The sequence below is a fragment of the Sinohyriopsis cumingii genome, chromosome 16, assembly GCF_028554795.1.
Source record: "Sinohyriopsis cumingii isolate HCF-2022 chromosome 16, ASM2855479v2, whole genome shotgun sequence".
Taxonomy (NCBI): Eukaryota; Metazoa; Mollusca; class Bivalvia; order Unionida; family Unionidae; genus Sinohyriopsis; species Sinohyriopsis cumingii.
In genome coordinates this window covers 67,696,872-67,708,851 of record NC_142976.1, presented here as the reverse complement: position 1 = coordinate 67,708,851, position 11,980 = coordinate 67,696,872, and positions in this window count along the sequence as shown.

Sequence of the window (11,980 nt, the reverse complement as noted above, 5' to 3'; positions counted from 1 at the left end):
TTTGTCTGTTAATCCAACTTAATTTTGCTTTTATGCTTATGATGGACTGTATTTATTGGGTCACTTCAGTGCAGTAAGAAGACTGTCAAAAGTCAAAATAGTAGTTTCGATTATTTAATCTGTCGTTATTATTGTTGACATTGCGAATATCACGTTCATTCGTTGCTTGTTTGAAAGTTTCATCTCCGAGGCAGTGAACTCGTCCACGTCGTTAACTTTATCTTCTCTTCTTTCAAATGGACGAAAAAATTTGTTTAGTTCATAATCAAATCTAATAACCAAAAGCTAAAGCTTGTACTAAATGAGCGTACATTGTTTGTTTAAAAACTAGTTACTAATATATTTTACTATTTTTAAACACGTGTAGTGCTGTATGAACAAATAAAGAAATATAATGCACGATTCTGGCAATGTAAAGTTGACGGCGAAAAAATATTAGCATATAATAAAGAACCGTTTACAAACCAAGAAATTGAAAATTAATTCTTTGTAAAGTATGCCTTCTTTGTGTCCATATTCATTCAAATAAATACTCAATTTTGAATTTTCTTTCGAGTTGTATGAAGTTTTGGCGAACTTTAATGTTTTCTCGTTTTTCATTCGTTCATTTTCTTCTTTCACTCTCTGTCTCTCCTTTTGAATTTCTTTACTGGCACGAGTTCTTCTTCGCACTGAGGAAGATTGCCCTTTGACAGGAACGTACGCCAACGTCGAATTGTTTCATGTTCTGAGTCTGGTATACCGCTTGTTAAAAGTCTACGAAATTACAACTTTCCCAACTCAGAACTTTACCACAAGGATGACGACTTCATAAATGTATTTTCTCAAGCTACGTCATCGCATTTTTGAAACTCGAGCAAGAAGCCAACGGCTATCCTTCATGGCGTCAGACTTTCGAAGACCAAGTAAATTTCAAAGAACGGTACCGATACATCGTAGGCATCACTTTACACCACGTAGAAAAGAACGACGGAAGATGCTCGATGAACAAAGTCGTTGGGAAAATGGCACAACGACCCTGTTTACCCATGATGGACTACAAACATATCCCTACCGCCACTATGAACTGGTGGACGACAAAGAAAAAAGAATGAAACACGTGGACGTCATTCGTGATGATTTGATCTTGGTCAATTACGATGAAGAACCATAATTTGTACCTCCTGATGAGTTTGGAAATGTCATCATCGCAGCCTACGTCAGCGCCTATGCTTTCTTAAAATTGTAATCAACTTTAAACCTTTTGGGAGATCGTGTCCTATACTTTGACACAGACAATTGCATCGACATTCATCATCCTTATAAACCTGACCCAGACATCGAAGGGGATCTTTCACGGGCATGCTTTTCATAGTCTACATGATGCAGTATGTGTACAACCCTGTGGATCTCATCCGTTCCTGTGCAAAGCGCTCTAGATGCCAGCTGTCAAAGAAGAATATACGCTGCCTGTGACTCTGCCTGGCTACTATGACTATGAAAGTCGGTTCCAAGCGTTCAATGTCAAATGGAATAAATATCTGAATGGACTTGCATCCGAACAATTAGTCAGAGCTGGATGTGCTTGCTTGGGAGATGGGGATAAAGTCAAGTGCTTCAGTTGTGGTGTGTCACTTTAAGAATGGGGGCATAAATATTCGGCTTACCTGGAATATACTAATACTAGATGGTCTACGTGCCACCACTACCATCCTTTGGTGGAACACAAGAAGTAATCTCATCTTCATGGGTACTCCATAAGAAAACATTCGTGGTTTGCCACTGGAGCTGAGAGAACGAGTTTGTCAAAATACAAGCGAAACGCAAAACAACAAAAACAAATTGCATCTGAAATATCATATACTTGTAAGTTACCCATAATATCTGAGTGCTATAAGAGGGCTGATCGCTGCTAAATTGTATACATCGAAGACATTGCTCAACTACCCATACCATAGATAGGTTTCAATTGTAGTATTCCTGCCTAAAATTTTCAAATACTTTGTGCAATTCTAGACGGTAAAAGCTTTCACAACAGAATTGCCAAGCATGTTTAAAATCACCATGATGGTGGTGGTATCGACCTGTGGACATGACATCTGTACTAAAAGTGTCATGTGCTCGTCAATTAGCCAGAACAGCAAATTATGTTTGTGTACGGATACACAATATCCAACAAGTGCCTTGAGATAAACTATTCCCTCCAGTAAAGATAAGAAAAAGTGAATGATTAAGGACATTCGGATTGTGCCTGACGTGGATACAGAAGTTGACAATGCCACGACCTTGCAGTAGATTCCGTCGACACAAGTGGCTGACTGTGCCAAAGATATTTGCAGTTGACTTAAAACCCAAATTAAACGTGACATTCACATTCATGTGAAAACATTGGTAGAAAAACCTGATACGGAGTAAAAATCATGTTCAAAACAGTACCTTAGTTCACATCGACTCGAATGAAGAAACATCCTTGACGGAAACATTAGATACTGAGCATGATATAGAGACTCAAAGAAGACTACAGTGTGTCCCTAGAATTCTAGGACACGCATTAATCGACAATGTTGTGCATTAACTTGTTTGTATTTCGCTTAATTAATATTTATCAGTTTGTTTGAATCCTCAAGAAACGTGTCCTCAAAGTACAAAATATCTGGTGTGTTTATAGCTATTTTTAGAATTATCAACTCATTCGTTATGGCTTAATGTATTCCAATGCCCTCAAAGTTATTGACGAAAAGGTAGATCGTCCAAGTTGGGAGACAAAGTTTCTTAGCCATCCCTTTAACATGTTGATTGCTGGATCGAGTGGGTCGGGCAAAATCGAATTTGTCAAACATTAGTTCGAGCAATAAGACCGTTTGATGGATCGTCCACCTCAGCGCATCGTGTGGTGCTACAAAGAGTGGCACAGTCAAGGAAACTATATCGTATATGTTGAAAGCATTCCATCGCAAAGACGACGGGATTGTGTCTGACACGAGTCTAGTACGTCTGGTCATCCCCGATGACATGTAAGGAGATGACGAAGAATAACTTAAACTTATGTTAATACCCAAAGGGCAACATCGTCATGCCAGCATCATTTACATTGCTCTAAATATCTTTTAGCACAGTAAAGCCCATCGTAATATTAGCATGTAATCTTGTTTAAAGTCCCAGAGGTAAGTCTCAAGTGCAAGTATTAGTCAAACAGTTGGGAACTACTTGGATGATTTATGCGTACGATGATGCCACTCAAACACCTCAGGCGTATTTACACATCGATTTAAAACCCACCACAACCGATTGTTTGCGATTTCGTATCCATTTGTTTCGCTATTGGAGCCAAGAAGGAGGGCCCTTCATTTACACATTCCCATTGGCATGAAGAAACTAAATGAAATTCCAACACTTCATTTCTGTTCCACAGTCGTCAACATGACTTCTTTCAATCTCATCTTCCAGCCAAATTATGTTATGTCCATTATGATATCGGTCGCAACATAAATCCATACATGCGTTAGAAGCCAGTCTCAAAGAAGTCTTACGATGGTTTACGCTGATAGCACATCGATTATTTCAAGGCATCATCCACACCCTCATCACTCGAAACTCTTTTCTGATAAACATAAAGTGACCTAGTCACATCTGGCAGATCCGAGAATCAATACTCAAACCAAAAACCAAATCATTTTGAGACCTGGAGGTAGCGGCTCTCTAAATGGTGTCGTCATTGGTTCTCTCTTAAAATGGAATCCTAATGCCCAAGCAAGCCACCTAGAAAAAAACCTAGTGTTCCAATAAGAAGAGCAGTGGTACCACGACCAGGTCACATCCCAAGAAAAAAGAAAGACCTAAGAAAAAGAAAAATCGCAAGAAGAAAACATCTACCATAACGAGGGGCAGTGCCGCTCGTAGCCAACCGTACTACCCCAAACCGCGACCCTCGGTGATCGTGTCTCCAGCCTTTTCGACTTCGTCGATTCCATTGATGCCAGCCAAAATCGATTTGACAGGCGTAGTTCCTATTTTTATAAAATTCATTTATTAATTTCAGCAGCGGCCGATAAAAAGTGCCTCCCATAAGAAAAAAGTCCAAGAGAAAATGGGAGTGATACAAAGTTTACTGGATTTATCCAATCAAGAACTGTCACGATTTAGTCCGTTGCAAATACCTCCACGTCGAGAGATGCACGTCATGAAGATTATATGACGAACCGACTGTCACTGGAGACGCATTACAGTGTAGAAAAGACGGGAGTCAGACGATTCGCTTCAGAGATGTTCGTTTTTAAAAGATATGGATTTCACCTCCCAGAATTGCGCACCACCTCTCTCCTAATAAATCACAAATAACACACACAAAAAAGAAAGGGACTGCTTACTCGTTTAGCCAAACATTGGGACGAGTCATCGGTGCTAACGAAATCCTATCCACCCATGCTAAAACAACTCATTCAGAGAGCCCCTAAAGAAATCACCGGTACCGTGTGTGAATGTTGATTGAATGTCTTAACAGGAATGGTACCTTTCTACAAGCATCAGAAATAAGGCTTAGGAAAATATCAGAACGTTCTTCTCCAAATGATCATAAGGAAAATACCCCTCAGTCAAAAGAAAAAGATGCAACCCGGAAGAATACATTACCGATGACGATGGGACCCATGGTCAAAGGAGTGGTTGCTTCTATGTTTGGCGGGCTTATTAGACTCATTTTAGGAAGCACCAAGAGATAAGGAGGAAGAATATAAAATTTACCCTTTTTCTCTTTTCTGGAAAGACGTCATACAGGTGCTTTGGAATCTCATGGAAGGGAAAAATCTGACTTTAGTGGCCAACAAACGATGAATGGAAGTTGCTTTTAGCATTAAAAACCATCACCTCATTTACGTTCCAGTCCTAAGTTCACTGAGATTGCACCGTTACAACAAAAACGCACCAATTTGTCAGAATAAGAACAATCGCACCCGTACGTCCAAGTCTTTTAACGTCTTCAACTCCTTCATCGAAAAACTTTAGACGAAACAGGTACACGGGCCATGATGACAAACCAATCACCACGCCCAGTGACCAAGGCAGTAGCAGCCATTTGCATGAATTAAAAGAGGACACACAATAAGTGTTTCAAACTCCGTCCGCTCCTATTCGTACTAATATCGTATCGTCCTTGTTGACCCCATCTTCCACTCCTGAACGAGAAGAAATAAATGCTTGAGTCAAAAAGATGAAGTCGATCATTTGTTCGGCAGAAGAAGAAAAGAAAGAAGGGAGACTAGAAGTGAAAAAGAAACAAGAAAAAGATAACCTCGTTCCTACCACCACCACCACCATCCTCGGATTCTAATCATACGTCGGTTCGGACACGCTTATCAGTCTCTAAAACCAACGAAACCAAGAGTAGCATAGTGAACAGTGGATGAGGTATTGAATAGAGTCCTCAAGGACATTTACTACAATCCTGCACATTCTGAGAATTATTGAGGTCAAAAACTGTATTGTGCTGCCAAAACCAAATTGAAAAGTGTATGTTTATCCCAGGTGCGGCAATTGTTACAAGTACAAGCGACGTACATGTTACACAAACTCATTCAAACAACATTTTCAAGAAGACAAACTAAAGTAGAGGGCATCGGTCATCAATGGCATGATAATTCCTGATGTCTAGGTACAATCACCGTTACAGATATTTGTTTTGTACTCATTGACGGCAATTCCAAATTTACGCGGGTAGTGTCTTTGACTTCCAACGAGTTCCGAGTCACTGCATGCGTTAAAATTCGTGTTGAAACAAAGCAGTCGTCACCCTCTCCCAATGCAAGGAGACAGATTTGCGAATCAAGCTTTCCAAAAAGATTTGAAGAAAAAGACATTCTTTTGTCCCCACTGAGAATCATGAAACCAATGCATTTTAAAAGAACGCATGTGGAAATAGTTTACACATCACACTAAAGTACATCGACATCGCACTGCGTCTAGTCAAAGCTTACAATCGATCTTACCATTCGAGTATCGGACGTGCCCCCTGAAGAAGTCACCCCCGACTACGAAGTGGCCGTGTTTGATCGCTTGCTTGGAACTTCCCCAACTGCCCCCAAGTAACGTGGACTGCTAATGCTGGGAGTTTGTGTGTGCAATGGAAGAATGACAAAGGTTATTTACCTAACCTAAACGCTGAGTCGAAGAAGTGTAACTGCGTTGGAAAGAATATCCCACAAGTTTCGATTCATGAATTGCCGCTATGCAAGTCATCGACTATAAAACAAATTGACCATCATGCCATTCAACACAGCAGCGACCGCTCCTTCTCAGAGTTCTTCTCTTCAAGATCTACAAAGACAAACCCTGTGGATGTGGTGTGGAGAAAGTGTGCCTAAAACGCAAATCGTTTTTTCTTCCAATTCTTTGTAGTGTATTGCGTTATAGGAGCCGCCATGGCCAATCTGAGTTTCCATGAAGGAGACAAACGATTCTGGACCATTTTATTTACCTTCTACCCAATTCTTCATCGAAATATTCCAGTAACAACGGTAGCCTTACAGTCAACACCAGTCATCCCCTGAATCACAGCAGCAACAGTATCCCTCTTTTGGATCCTTTGGAAATTCCTTTGAGATCGAGTGACTCCTCGGAAAGTAGAACCATCACATTATGAATAACCAATTTCATTTAACTTTACTCAGTCGCAATTCCACGTATGTGTTTCACACCAAGATCTTGAGTGTGTTGTTTCACGTCCAAATTACCCTAGGCCATCCAACTGGATCAAGAAGGATATTGGGAAGTCGGATTGGTAGAAATCATTCATCCCACTCAAGTCATGAACATTAACGAAGATCAAAACACTTTCATGATCGAAATCCTGACCCGAAGAAGTTCAAGAAATGTTGGCCAAAATCTATCCCATGGTTTGCGACTCCAAAACATCATCATGTCACATTCCTCAATTGCCTATACCATAAGAATTCATGTTGGGTGTTATTTTATTGCTCAGCATCTGTTGCGAACGATTGCATCTATGTTTGACGAACAATTTAGCAAAGCCCTGGATAAACATAGCCGACCTGTCATGATCGAGTACCATAAAATTTAATATAGTCTGGACATGTATTTTAAGGATGCCAAAACACTGGCCATTACTTTTTGTCCTGTGTTGTATTCTATGTTGGGTGGAATCTCTGGTATGGCTCCCAAGAAAGAAATCCAGAGCAACACATAGTTCTTCAAGTATTTTCGTTAACAGATCGAACGAAATCTCAACGAATGAATGAATTTGATGTTTGTTTAGTCCGATGTGATGGAGTAGTGGATTATGCGCACTATTTGTCTGTCAGTTGTGTTTCGACATTGTCAACACTGGTATAACAGGAGATCTCGTATTAAATAGTTCATTCTCTAAATTAAAAGTCACAGTGAAATTACATTTTCTAAAAAGATTCTCTGGTGACTTGTTAGTTATGTATCAAGTGTGCTAAAGAGTCGCTTGACTACGAGGACATGTTTTAGGAGATATGCTCAAATCTGCTTTCGTATGGCGGCCACCATCTTAAAACAGATGGTGAAATGATGATTGCACACTGTGATAGTTGCTGCCTGACGCAAGGAAAAGCATTTCTCCAAAATTGTCATCATCGACAAACAAAATCCCAAAGAAGCTTTCGTGAGTGCAGGCAAAAATGTTTTCCTTTGATATGGAAAAGAATTCTGGCTAGCTGAGAGACCAATATAAATGCGCTACACGCTGCTGGCCAAGGCATTCCTCCCTCTTCCACGCCCCAGCAAAGATCAAGGCAGAAAGAGACAGCTCATCGACACATTGAGATAAAGACTAAGAAAAGAAGAACAGCCAAAGAATTAAATGTCGTTGATTACTAAGAAAATGATGCACCGAGATTCTTGTGAATGTCAGAATTGTATTTGTTTGCCATGCCCCCTACCATGGTGACTTTGCAAGAATTCCGATATACTCTTATGACAGGCCCCAGCACAGAATATCTCCAATTCTGATGTATGGCTGCTAGTGTTTACTTTACCGGTTATCACCCTATTCTGAGATCCCTGTGTATGAAAGCTAGCCTTTAAATATGGGATTCATATACTGTATTCGGCATACTAGATTTTAGGTCTATATTTTATGACAAAGAAGATTTGAAGACTGTTGTTGTGATGTGTTTGATTGATAGTAGCTCCAAAAAACATGATCTGAATTTTGTAACTGTTTGCAACAATATTTACAGGGAGAATAAAACAAACTGGTTTCGTTGTCATCTTTCTTTCAATATATGCCTCATCACTATGATGACTTCCAGATTTGCAAGTGGTATGTGATGAGCTCTTAGAACGAAAAACAGTCTACATCTTCAAATAGATCGAACAGATGGAACCTTTATCGTCTGTTGATTTGATTAGTTTGGGTCTGTATAGTTAGTGCAGAAAAGGCACAATGTATATATCCCTGTCTTCTGTCTTGGGGGAGTTACCTTGCAAAAAATCATGTGAAATCTGGAAAACACACATCCCATTATGTGTCCCTTTCATCTTATCTGGATAACCAAGATCTCCCAGAGGAATGCAGAATTCTCGACTCCTTTTGCTTTCTATGTTTTAAACAGGAGAAACAATGGCTTGCGGACCCCTTTGAAGTGAACCACTTTAAAACAATGAGAAAATGGCGCCTGTAGGTTCCTTCACCATTCCAGTGTTTATTAAAACAAACACTACTGAACAAAAACTGCCTTAGGCGTCGATCATCAGATGATTTCTACACCTCAGTATTGGCCTCTTTATATTTCCATTTTGATTCATCACTGAACATATTTAACATAGACTATAGTCTTCCCACACAAGAAATTATCAAAGATGAGTTGTTCCTCAACTACTATAACATCACTTCTGTTGTTTGTTTTTTCTCCATCACATCAGCCACCAATATAAGCCAAAGTCTGCGAAATGGAGACAGACGTCTCCGAAAAGCAGCCGATCCAGAACATTGTCACTTTAAAACATATCTGAAACCATATCCACTATGCTATGTAAAAGCAAGTGACATCTCATCTTCGTTACATTTGCTTTGTCTCAGAGACTACGTTGAAAGGTTCTTGGTTACATTAAGGTTAGCGAACAGTTTCTAGGTCTCCAAAACTACGACTATTGTAGAAAATTATTGTGTGTGTGTCTGTGTGTGTGTGCGTGTGATTTGGATTTTTAACGTAGCTTTAACAATTTTTCAGCCAAAATGCTACGATGTCTGCAGTGCGACTGTTAGTGATGTCTAGCACTGGGACTTCATGCTGCAGACATGTAGCATGATGTCCCACCCAGTCACCTTATCCTGACACCAGGCCGACCAGTCCTAGCACTAACCTCTTAATGCTGAGCGCCAAAACAATTATAATGTTGGCCTTTGATTCTGAAAGGAAAATCGTGAAAGTTGTACGTTAACATCTTTTCCTTACAATACATGTAAATGTTTGTTAATTTTCATGTTTTATCTTAATCAATTTCAGTGTTACCAAAATATTCACCGAAAAAGACGAAATTCATCTAAAAACGACGCAGTCAAAATTTTATTGGGAAGGCTATAACTTAGCAAAAAAATCAAGCTATCTCATCAAAGTATTAATAGATTTATCTCCTTAAGATCCGTCTTTGGATACAGGTATCCGTCTGCTCACTACAATACCAAACACTCATTTCGCATTATAATAGGTGCAGCAGGTTGCAGAAAGACAAACGCACCATCTTTACATAGGTTTATCCAAGGCAGATCAAGCAAAGCAAACCACATGAACACAACATGACAAAAAATTCATTTTTGCTCCAAAATCTCTCGACCGATTTTCATGAACCAAGTACATATCTTTCGGGCTCCCTGAGACACGTATTGCAGTGAAAAGACCATAAAAATCGCCGGGTCCATTCTTACATATCATAAAACTGCATCACTAACCCTAACCTATGATAAACATAAGGGAAATCACAAGAATCCAATTTTCTCCCAAAGCACTTGACCGATTTTCATATAAGAAATACTTACCTATCAGGCTCTATGACACACGTACTGCAGCAAAAAGCGCATTAAAATCACCGGGTCCATTTATATGTTATACCAGAAAACCGTAACCCTAACCATAACCTATATAAACATATGGGAAATCACAAGAATTCAATTTTCTCATAACCACTCAACCAATTTTCATGAACGAAATACCCATCTATCTGACTCCACGAGGCAAGTATTACAGTGAATACGGTATCCAAAATGGTACTATCTGTTCGTACGTTACTACCAGAAAACCGTAACCCTAACCCTAAGTCACAAGATCACAATTTTCTCACAAATGCCTCAACTGGTTTTCATCAACAATATATCACTGGATTCGTCTCAAGATGCATCTTTACATTATAAATTATCTACTTGATTATTTCGATTCCAGTCTCTCTGCTTTTACCCCAGTACATAGTAAAAAAAAAATATCAAAAGGTGCAAAATGCTTATTTTATCAATGAAAACCTATCAGTGAGTACTTATCTTCTATGCGTCGCATCCTTCACAGGCTTCTGGTTATATCAAGAATTAAATAAAAAATGACTTCTCCGTTACAACATTTTCTGTATGTCAAACCCTAAGTACATTGTTGAGTTCATCGTGTATACGCACTTTCCAGACACTTGCACTCATCTTCTGTATTCATATCATCATTATTCCCAATGTTAGATTAAAATACATTGGAAAGCATCCTTTTGATTACCAGGGCCCAAATTTCTGGAATAGTCTGCCTCTTCAACTTAATCATAATGTAACTGCAACAGGATTCAAGAAAGCTCAGAAAACTCATCTTTTCTGCAGTGAATCGACTTTAGCTATTTTTCACCTGTTATCTTTTTCTTAAGCATTTTTGTTTCAGTATGTGGTATTTTCCACCGATACATTTATCCAGACTATAATAATACTTGGATTTCAATTATTATTATATTAGTAGTAGTAGTAGTAGCACTTGTTCATACTACTTACCTTTCTGCTTTGCATTGTACGTATCCTTTACATGTTACACTGTTATCTTATTTTGTGTACAATGTAATTTTTGGTGTTTATTTAACAAGATCTTAAAGAAACTAATTGGCACCTTGTTTATGTTAAATTTCTATTTAGATTAAAAGAGATTTTTATTATTGGAAGATGATTTATGTATCCTTTCAAAACCTCTTCTCTGCTTAACCACTTATGTCATTATTAGAACAATGGTAGCTCACCATGAAGTGTATTAAGTATTTTGAAGGAAAGATGTAAGCCTTCTTCTTTAAGTCAATGCAAACACTGATAGGACTGAACTTTGGCCACATGTGTCCCAGTTAAATATTAATGCTTTACGCAGATGCTGTAAGAAATATTTAAGAATCTGTCTTCCCTGAATCATGTGGACGCTTATGGCAACTTTTTTCCATTAGATGTGTTACATCAATTAAAACACACATGGAGTTGAACTTAAAATTCAGGATATATATATATATATATATATATATATATATATATATATATATATATATATATATATATATAAAATAAAGCCAAACTTGAGTGTTACACGCAAACATGGCATTAGTTCTATGAAACATTTAGTTTGTTGAATAAATCCTCAAGCTTCTTTCAGTTAACAAATAACCACAATTGCTTGTTCTACTTGACTGATATTAATGTAATTGTCATTCACATAGTCAACAAATAATATTTTCTCAATCTTAAGTCTGTTAGCATGTTGATTGCCTTCATGTTTCAGTCATTCTCCTGTTCTCACCATGAAAGTAAGACAGCATATATACATTGTACGAAGCTGCTGAAATAGACAACGTATTTTCCTCAATACAGGACCCGCACTTGGGAGAAGTAGACAGTTAAGGTTTCCTAGTTTCAACTTGGGGGTGGGGTTGGGAAAGGAGTGTGCTGTTCTTTTAGCCATTTCTACATTTGTAACTACTGAACTGGATAGCAAAAAAATCAAATGCAGTTATTGTCTGTGAATTT